Source organism: Balaenoptera borealis (genome assembly GCF_965194805.1).
Source record: "Balaenoptera borealis genome assembly, chromosome: 5".
Classification (NCBI taxonomy): domain Eukaryota; kingdom Metazoa; phylum Chordata; class Mammalia; order Artiodactyla; family Balaenopteridae; genus Balaenoptera; species Balaenoptera borealis.
In genome coordinates this window covers 116,127,842-116,138,483 of record NC_138862.1, presented here as the reverse complement: position 1 = coordinate 116,138,483, position 10,642 = coordinate 116,127,842, and the positions used below count along the sequence as shown (strand labels likewise).

General features: G+C 38.1%; 1 long non-coding RNA gene across 3 annotated transcripts in view; it reads right to left on the bottom strand.

Moving 5' to 3' along the window:
• Positions 1-10,642, bottom strand: part of LOC309629937 — a 70,341-nt gene that overhangs the window by 33,959 nt on the left and 25,740 nt on the right. For all 3 annotated transcript variants that reach the window (XR_014245299.1, XR_014245300.1, XR_014245301.1), the window contains exon 3: positions 1,143-1,413. This is a non-coding gene — a long non-coding RNA (uncharacterized lncRNA). The remainder of the gene's footprint in view (positions 1-1,142; positions 1,414-10,642) is intronic.

The window sequence follows — 10,642 nt, the reverse complement described above, 5'->3', positions numbered from 1 at the left end:
TGTTACATTAATTTTATTAAATGTGAGTTAAACCTCAATAAGAATGATGTTTAAACGAAAAACAAAATGAAATAGTATATTGTAAACACCTCAGAAAGTCCCCACCCATAGTCCCTTTCTAATCACAACTCTTACATTCTTCCCTAAAGAAACCATTATTCTGACTTTTATGGTATTCACTTTTCTTGCTTTTCTTAATGGATTTGTCACTTAAATATGCATCTCTTAAAAGCAGTTTAATTTTATCTGCTTTTGAACGCTCCATAAAGAGAATCATATAATATATGTTACTTTGTGAGGGATCTCTTCCACTTGACATTGTTTTTAGGATTTATTCACATTATTGCCTGTAGCTATAGTTTTTGATTTTTATTTAAATGTAGTATTCTAGTGAATGAATGGTCCATAATTTGTTTATATATTCTACTGTGGATGGATACTTGGTTTGTTTCCAGTTTCAGGCTATTATGAGTAATACTGCTATGAACATTCATGTACGTGTCTTTCAGTGTCCATATGCACCTATATCTGTTGCATATATGTCTAGGAGTAGGATTATGATAACTTATCTGGTGGTCGGTGCATCTTCACCTTTATCAGATAATATCAAACTACCTTCTGAAATGACTATCAATTTGCTTTCTGACCAAGAGTGTTTGACTTCTGGGCTTAGAAATTCTTGAATACTGACACCAGCTCCAGTCAATGCCCTTTGGATATTCAATATTGGATTACAAGTTACACCCCTTCAAGGGCCAGCCCTACTGCTGGACCAGGTCTCCTGCTACAGAACTGGTTTCCTCTCTTTCCCACTGTATATGAGTTCAAAGGATACCTCATGGCCTACCTCACTCCAGTAATGACAGCTGGACCTTACAAAATGCAAAGAATTCCCAATGCCTGGTATTGTCAGACTTTAAAATTTTAGCTCATCTGGAGAGAAGTAGGCTCTCACCATCATTTTAATATGCATTCCTACCCCACTTGGGGGGTACATTTTCTTTCCTAGTATTTGCTCTTCCTTAGCATTTTCTGATGATTTCTCTCCTATCTACTAGCATGAATTCATTATCTGTTCCTGTGTAGAAAATTATACCCAAAATTAGTGGCTTAAAACAATAAACTTTATCTCGCACACTCACTTGTGTAGCTCAGGAATCCAGGAGTACCTTAGCTGGGTGATTCTGGCTCAGGGTCTCTCCTGTGGTTGCAGTCAAGGTGTCTCCCAGGGCTGCAGTCATCTGAAGGCTTATCCGGGACTGGAGGACTCACTTCTAAGGTGCTCACTCATATTCCTTGCAAGTTAGTGAAGGCCATTAGCAGAGGACCTCAGTTCCTCTCCACATGGAGCCTCCATAGGGCTGCTTGAGTGTCTTCATAACATGGCAGCTCACTTCCCCCAAAGTGAGTGATCTGAGAGAGGGAGAGCAAAGAGGAAATCACAATGCCTTTTATGAAATGGTCTTGAAGTCACTTCTGCCATTGTGTATTCATTAGAAGAGAGACACTAAGAATAGCCTATATACAAGGAGAGGGGAAGCAGCCTCCATTTCTTAAAGGACGAAATACCAAAGAACTTGTGGACATGTTTTAAAACCACCACACGACACAATTTAAAATCTCTTGACTTTCACCATTTGGCAAGTACCGCAGTAATTGTTATTTCAGGTATCAATGAATGTTAAAATAACCGAGTAAAAGTTTGATTTAAAAAACAAACAAGAGGGAGTTCTCTGGTGGTCAAGTGGTTTAGGATCCGGCGTTTTCACTGCCGTGGCCGGGGTTCAATCCCTGGTTGGGGAACTGAGATACTGTAAGCCTTGATGTGCAGCAAAAAACAAACAAACAAGAAATGTGCGTAGTTTCAAAGTATCTTCTCACGAGACAACTTAATAATTACAAAGGGAATGATAATAACTTTACAGTGGAAAGACTTAGCAAACGCGACCTTGACCAAGTTATCAACTTTAACATCATCAATAATGAGATGTATCATGTGACTTCCAATATGATGCACTTTCAGTGGTATTCTTGCCAAAAATGCATAACTTAAATTTAATCATGAGGGAACATCAGATAAGCTAAACCCAAGTTGGCAAACATTCTACAAAAATAACTGGATAGTATTCTTCAATAGTATCAAGGTCATGAAAGACAAAGAAGGGCTGAAAAATTGCCCCAAATTAAAGGAAACTAAGGAAACATAACAACAAAAAACAAGCTGTGATTTTTGAACCAGAAAAGAAAAAATACACTAATCAGACAATTGGTGAAATTTGGATAAAGTTGGTAGACTAGTGAAAAGTATTAGGTCGATGTTAATGTCCTGATTTTAATAATTGTACTGTGGCTATAGAAAATGGTAACAATTGTGGAAGCTGGATAAAGAGTGTATAAGAATTCCTTGTATCCATTTTGCAACTTTTTGGTAAATCTGAAATACTTTCAAAATGAAAACAAAAATTAAAAACTATTATAACAAATATATATCTAGTTAAAGGATCAGTGAAAAACAATATAAGTGATATCCATCAGAAGCTCACTCGTCTTTAACAGGAGTAGCTACTGAAAAGAACTACAGTCATTTTCTATATGGCCTCTATCTCTCCCTGTTTCTACTCTTACTATGCCCTCCTGATGAAATCCACAACAGCTGCTTTTCTAAAACACATATCCGATCATGTCAATTTTCTGCTTAAACCCTGTCAATGGCTTCTCATATCTTAGAATAAATCCATCTTTCCTAGCAAGGAATCCTCACACAAATCCTTGGCCATAACTATACGGAATTGAACACACTCCCTAAGACATGCCAAGGGTCTCCCACCTCCAGGTCTTTGCATATGTTATTCCTTCTTCTTTGCTAGAAAAGTCCTGTTTTTTCTTGTATATTAATCTCCAAATATCTGTTTGGAAAACTTTTTTGGACCGTTTTTCTCTCCAAATAGAGGTAAATGTTATATCTCCTGTCCCCTGTGGCATTTGGTAAGGGCTCTCCTTTGCAGCATGTTGCATTGTGTTGTTAAGTAGATGTTTATGCATCTATTGCTGTTATTGGCATTGCTGTGCTGTTTTTCTGAGTACTATTAGCTTCTAGAGGGCAAAAATCTAAGCTATATTCATTCCCAGCACCTGGCACAGAAACAAACAAATGGTAGGCTTATTAGTTGTTTACTGCTCTGTAAAAAATTACTCTAAAAATTAGCATCTTAAAGCAACAGTTTGATTATTATTATCATACAGTTTCCAAGGGTCAGGAGCCCGAGAGCAGCTTAGGTGGGTGGGTTCAGTCTTAGGATCTCACAAGGCTCAAATCAAGGTGTCAGGCAGGGCTGCAGTCATCCAAAGACTTGAGTGAAGCTGTTGAATCTGCTTCCAAGATAGCCTACTCACAAAACTGTTGACAAAAGTCCTCAATTCCTCATCACATGGGCCTCTCCATAGGCCACTTACTATCCTCATAACATGGCAGCAGGCTTCCTCCAGAGAAAGTAGCCCAAGAGAGAAAGGAAGGCAGATATCACAATATTTTTAATAATCTATCTCAGAAGTGACCTACCATCACTGTTGCTGTATTCTGTTGGTCACAGAGAACAACACTGGTAAATGTAGAAGAGTACTACACATGGCATGCATACCAGGAGGCAGGGATCATTGGGTTCCCTCTTAGAGGCTGACAGCCACAGTAGTACTTACTCAATCTAAGGAGATGAATGAATGAATGAATGAATGAAGTGACCTCCTCTGGACCATATCCCAAAGCACTTAGTAATCGAAGAACCAAAATGAACTCATTTATCGTAAGGCAGTCTTGGCTATAATAAAGTCATCTCCAGATACTGACTAGGACCACAAACAGCACTTGAGAGAGGTTCCCATGTATAATTCACCCACTCTCTGAATAGAAAGACCTTGTCATTTTTCAGGAAAATGAACTCAGACCAGGGAAGACGCAGTGATTGACCTGAGGTCACTGAGAAGGTCAGGCGACCCAGGAATAGACTCCACGTCTACTAAGAATTACCAGCGTGAGTTTTAGATGATCACACCTTTTGGGTGCTGTCCAGTTGTTTAGAATGCTGAGTGTTCTCCTATTTTCATTAAAAGGTGATTCATGGGTCCAAGAAATGGCCAACTCCTAGCACATCAATATGTTAAAATTTTTCCTTTTCTAATTTTGGTATAAGACACACTTTCCCACTAAATCCTAATCTCTGGTATAAAATCTGCCATCCCTGCAGATTTTTATAGAAGATTCTCACATTACTTAATAGCTGTGTACCCTAAAGAAGGATTCATGAACTTATACCTTCACCTTGTCTTTTTGTGTCATGCTAGTTCCCTATATGGACTGTCCTTTCTTTAACTTCTCATATCAACCTATCGTAATTCTACCAGTTCTAGTTCCAGCCAAGTCTCTGCTCCTTCAAGAAGTTTCCCTGATTATTCCCATCTAGAGAGTTCACTTCCTTATTGGACCAACCCTATCTCACAATTTGTTTCACTCTATGGCATTTGAGTTTGTTTTATAAGTATTTAGGTACATGCAGGACATGTCATACATGCTTTTATTCTCTGGTTCCCCCAAACTTTATTATTTAAATAAATAAATAGATACATTTGATTTCCTTTAATAGAATAACATTTTTAAAAATCTCTTTATTCTTGAAAACTCTAAGGTAAATATTTTTGTAATATTCAAACTCTTTTTCAATCTTCTGTTGTTTTTTAGATTGTTTGTTTTTTTTTTTTTTTTTTAAAGTCACCTACTATTAGTGTATTACTGTCGATTTCCTTTTTTTTTTAATATTTTATTTATTTATTTATTTATTTATGGCTGTGTTGGGTCTTCGTTTCTGTGCAAGGGCTTTCTCCAGTTGCGGCAAGTGGGGGCCATTCTTCATCGCGGTGCGCGGGCCTCTCACCATCGCGGCCTCTCTTGTTGCAGAGCACAGGCTCCAGACGCGCAGGCTCAGTAGTTGTGGCTCACGGGCTTAGTTGCTCCGCGGCATGTGGGATCCTCCCAGACCAGGGCTCAAACCCGTGTCCCCTGCATTGGCAGGCAGATTCTCAACCACTGCGCCACGAGGGAAGCCCCAGATTGTTTGTTTTTGCTTTTTGTTGTGATTTCAGATTTTTTCAAGCTATTAGACTCTTGAAGGCAGGACAGATTATACATGTGCAGTGTTGATACGCTTCTCCTTTAACAAAATTAAACTCACTAATCACATGCATTTCTAAAGCCCTTTGAAAATATGTGTCATGCTTATGGGTGGCCGCATTCCAGAGAACTGAATATGTGCTGCAAAACGAAAGGAGGCTGGGGGTAGGGAGGAAACACTTACAAGGCAAGAGAACTGAGCATGTGCAAAGCTCTGCACTAAGGGAAGGAGGGCATGGAAGTGCAGTTTTGGAAATACCGGGGGGAATGGAAAGAGAAAGGGAAATTAAGGGAGAGAGGGGAGTTTGGCCACATTCGGGAGATTTCCCCCAGAACCCCCAAATGGAGAGAGTGCATTGAAGGAAGGGTACCTCTTACTCAGAGCACTGCTGACTTCCAGGCCCCTTCTGGCATCTCTTTACCAGCTCCCACCCTTTGAGGATGCTCAGACCAAGCTCTGGCTCCTCACACTCAGTGACTCCTGAAATTCTAGCACTTTCCCTGACATGTGATCTGTCACTCTGCAACAGACTTGAAGCCTTGGATTTTTGAGGGGTAGTGTGGTATGATGGAGTCCGATGGACTTGAAAAACTCATAGCTCTGCTATTTAGAAGCTGACAGGTTATCCGATCTCTTGAAGCCTCAATTTCCTCATCTATAAATTGGGAATAGTAATACCTACAATGCAGGTATTATTGTGGATCACAGATATCACAGGTATCACAGGATTGTTGTGAAAATTAAACATTAGTAGGTACTCAATAAATAACAGCTGTGAAAAGCAGTGTAGCCCAGTTGTTAAAAGCAAGGAGTCTGGATCTAGACCATCTGGGTTTGAATTCTTGTTCCATTACCTGCTCTCAGTGTGATTTGTTTTCTCTGTGCCTCAGTTGCCAAATCTATCAAATGGGGATAATAATAGTATAGTTTCTATCTCACATAGTTGATGAAAGGATATGATGGTTATAATATAGTGCCTATCACATAAAAAGCATTCAGTAGATGGAAGTAGTAGTAGCGGTTGTTTTTGTTGTTGTTATTATTATAAAAGATGCAGTGGAGGGCAACTGTTAAGACTGTGTACTCTAGTGCTGACCGACCTGGGTTCAGATCCTCATTCTACTCTTTACCAGCTGCATGATCCCAGAGTCTTCATTCCCTCATCTGTAAATTGGGAATAATAATAGTATCTAGTTCATAAGATGAAATAAATTCCTATATGCAAAGTACTTAGTGCTTGTGCATAGTAAACAATAAATGTGAGCCATTGTTAGCATAAATTCCAATCAGCCTTAGCTCAAGTTTTTATGCACGTCTGTGGGTAATTTTAAAGCTCGATATTTTGTACAGTTAAATAAACTTAAAAGTTTATGTATTCTGTGGTGATTAACCTGAACTACTAGTTCCCTTGGAAATAAGCCAGGCTTTTAACCATAAAAGGTTTTCAACTGGGTCCCAGCTGACCATCTCTTCAGTGTCTATGCATCTAGCAGATGGTGAGCTGCATTTTTTAAACTATTCCTCCCAAAGAGAAGACTGTAAAGTTCTCAGAAGAATTAAATGCCCTCCTTACAAAAGAGTGCCATGGTCTCAGCCCTCTCACTCCACTCCGTCATGACTGGTACACATAAACGGACAAGACCTCATAGTTAGGCTAGTTGGAGAATCTCCTCGTGTGCTGCAGACTGTAATTTTCAAAGACACACCAAAAGCCAGCCACTTCAACGCACATTTTTACTTCGCTCTCTAGCTGTACTGCAGTCACAGTACAAGTTGTTCGTTCAGATACCGGAAAGGCTGACAGTCCAGGAAACTTTTTTTTTGTTTCTTCAGCCTGTAATCTTGTAGGCCGGTGATGTCACTCAACAATTATGCAATATGACTTAACTGTTGGAGAGGTGACAGGAATTCCACTGACACCGAGATCACAATGAAACTGCTTAGCTACTAAATTAGTCATATTGTATATTACCGATAAGTCACTTTTAAACTGTGATTAACTGCCAGCTCAAACAGCACCATTGTTTAATGCGAGAAGTCAGGGCCCCATCACTCATAGTTTAAATGATCACATCCAGTTATTCCAGTGTCTGAATAATGCAAATGAGGTGGTTATCGAATTTCACAACATCAGAGGCCACTTAAAAAGGAACACAATGTAAAAAGGAAACACCTTCTATCCCCTATATTTAGAGGAAAATTTGTACCATATCTCCTTGACTGTACCCTAAAATTAGTCATTTCAATCTCTTGATTTCCCCAATCCAAATAGGATGAGAATAGGATTTTGTTCCTCAATGAAGACAGGAATTATTTAGTGTTGTTTTCTGTTCTAACACAAGTTGGCTTCTGTCCTACAATCCAGCTACGCTGTGAAAAGGGACTTTTCATTGACCTCAAGCCGCAAGGTAGGTATCACTTATTGCATAAGTCAGTTGTTAAAATAATGCTTAAATTTTCCCATTCAAAAAGTAATAGATGCGTGTTAGAAAAAGTTGAGGAAATACTGAAAAGTACAAAAAAAGAAGAAAAGGCCCCGCAATCTCACCCTCCCCAAAACAGCCATAACTAAAACCCTGTAAATTTCTGCAAGTCTCAATAAAGAATGAATACAACAGCCTAACAAACTCCTTGACTGGCAGTGTGGTAGATGCTGGGTGTAGAAAGATAAATAAGATTCAATCCCTCTCCCTTAAGAAGCACACAGCTTAATGTAATGGGGTACCTGAACACAAAAGAGGCATTTAGTGCACGCTGGAGAGAACGGAATGTGGAGTGGGGGAGATGGAAGGGATTATCAGAGCAGATTAGAGAAACCCTAGAGCAGGGTGACTCAAAGTATGGTCCACAAAGTGACACCAGATCTTACAAGCTACCTACAGAAACTGAGAGATGGCATGTGAAACTTTTGGAGCAATTTGACAGTAATTGTATGTCTTTTAATCCAATAATAATTTTTTAAATTGGTCCTGTATTTTGCATATGATTTTTATTTCACTTTTGTTGTTGTTGTTTTTTTAATCAGTCCACAGTAGATTAGAAATTAAAAATGTAAATCTCCTCTGTCACTATAAATAGTTTGAAAACTACTGTCCCCAGGGACACAGTAGCTTAGCTAAGTATAGGGTAACCAACTGTCCTGGTTTGCACTAAACCTGGCAAAGTCCCAGGCAAACCAGGATGAATTGGCCACCTTACAAGTGTTTAATTCCAAGAAAAAGTTAGCTTCATGAGAGAATAGATTAGATGAAGGGGAAGCAATCAGCAAAGAAATAAGAGAAGAAAATTTCTCTGGGGTAAAAGAGGTTTTAGTCTTTAGGTCAAGAGGGTTCACTAATAGCCAGGTAAGATTATTGAAAAGAGAACCACACTTAGCTACATCCTGTTATTCTTTCTAAATTCCAAGGATCGGGAGAGAAAAATCCGATGAGACTACATACACACAGCAAATTGAAATGAACAAAATAAACTAGTAAGGTGGCAAAACACAATATTTATATTATATTCGTTTAACAAAAAGATATTTGCTTTAGCTCCCTGAGCTAAAGAGAGAAAAAAAATAAAGAATTGTCCTTTAAATACAAATATAACAATGAGGGTCATAAAATAGAAATAAAAAACAATACCACAAAAGAGGAAAATGCAAACATGTTGACATTATTAACATAATTTATTTGATTTGGCATCAAATTTGGCTCTAAGCTTCCTGGTTGGTCATGGGGAGGTTAGGAATTACAATCATTCAAATTGCTGTTATTATGAGGAAGGAAGAAGTATATGAGTTTCTCAGCAAGACATTTTTTCCTGGAGCTGAAATTTAAAACAAATTCTCTCAAAGAGTTTAATATTGGGGGCATCAAGTGGGGTGGTAGACTGTACTCAATACTCAACAGCATTTCTACAGCGAATATAGGACTGGATTTCACATACAGGCTTCTTATAAGAATCCTCATTAAAGTCAGTGAAGGGTTTCAAGATATATAAATACATTATAGCCTAAAAACGTAATTTGATCCAAGGATAGAACTTTGAGTGTCCTTAGAGGAGAAGATGAATAGTATATTACTTAGTGTTCTCTGAATATTATTTTTCTCAGCCAGACTCATATAATAATATAATTTGAGGTCTCATAATGTCTGAAAAGAAGTTAACTCTGCTGTTCTTTATTGCTGATTGAGGGTACATAAAAATTCCAGTTTCAAAGGAAATACAGTTAGACTTTGTGTACCCAGACCTTTCAGCACTGTTATTAGCACTAGACATCAAATTTGTGTGAGATTAGGTTATTATGCTTCACATAATGAATATCATTTTAGAGGATATAAATAGCATTAACACCCATTCGTTTTCCTTCTCCTCTGGCACTCTTAATAAATTTAATAAATGTTGTAACACTTTCATTAATGCAAATGGAATTGTTGATCAAAATATTGTTATAATAATCCGTCTTAATAATTTTAAGGTAAAGAAACTTGTTTCACATGCCATCCGTTGAAAGAGCAAAAATCAGTTTGCAAATCAAGTATGTACATTATGATCACTTTTTGTAAAATATATATTTGTATAAACATAATATTTATAAATTCAGTTGACTCTTGAACAACACAAGTTTGAACTGTGCGGGCCCACTTATATGCAGAGTTTTTTCAGTAGTAAATACTACAGTACTACACCATCCCAAGTTGGTTGAATCCACAGATGCAAAACCTTCCATATGGAGGGTGGACTATAAAGTTATATGTAGATTTTCAACTGCTCAGAGGGACGGAGCCCTAACCCCTGAGTTGTTCAAGGATCAACTGTACATAAGCATACAAAAAAGCATTAGAGAGATAAAATAAAAATGTTAACCCTATTTATCTCTGGGTGGGAGGATTTGGGTGACTTTTATTTTCTTCTTTTTACTTGTCCATAGGTGTGAATAACTTGTATTATCTTTGCAAGTGGAAAAAAAACCCCAAAAACGATTGTTGCTTTACTTAAGGGCATGTAGTGGGACAGCAAGGGACGTCTCTACTCATCCCTAAAGCACATCAGCCAGGACAACTTTCCTGTACCAACATCTACCTCTTGCATCATTAAAGTTACCCTTTAAGGAATTACATGATGATTTTAAGGGTTGGATAGTTTAAGAAAGAGTGCAATTTGGGTTGGCGACAATCCTCAACTTTGCTTCATAAGCAGCTATGTGATTTGGGGCAAATTTTCACACTTTTAATTCTCTGGTTCCTCATCTTCAAAATGGAGAATGGACTGTTGTGAGCACAAAATGAAATCACTTGCACATAGTAAAGTGCCTGGAACAAAATAGGTACTCAACAAATACTATATGCTAATTTGCTTGCCTCATCCCTCAGAGAATTTGTCCTGGGTCTATAGACACTAGTTCTCTTCTCTGCGGTAGTTTCACATGAACCTGGTTTCACTTTAATAAAAGTGTTGGAAGAGTAAGGAAGTCTCTCCTTTCCCGTGTTCACTAG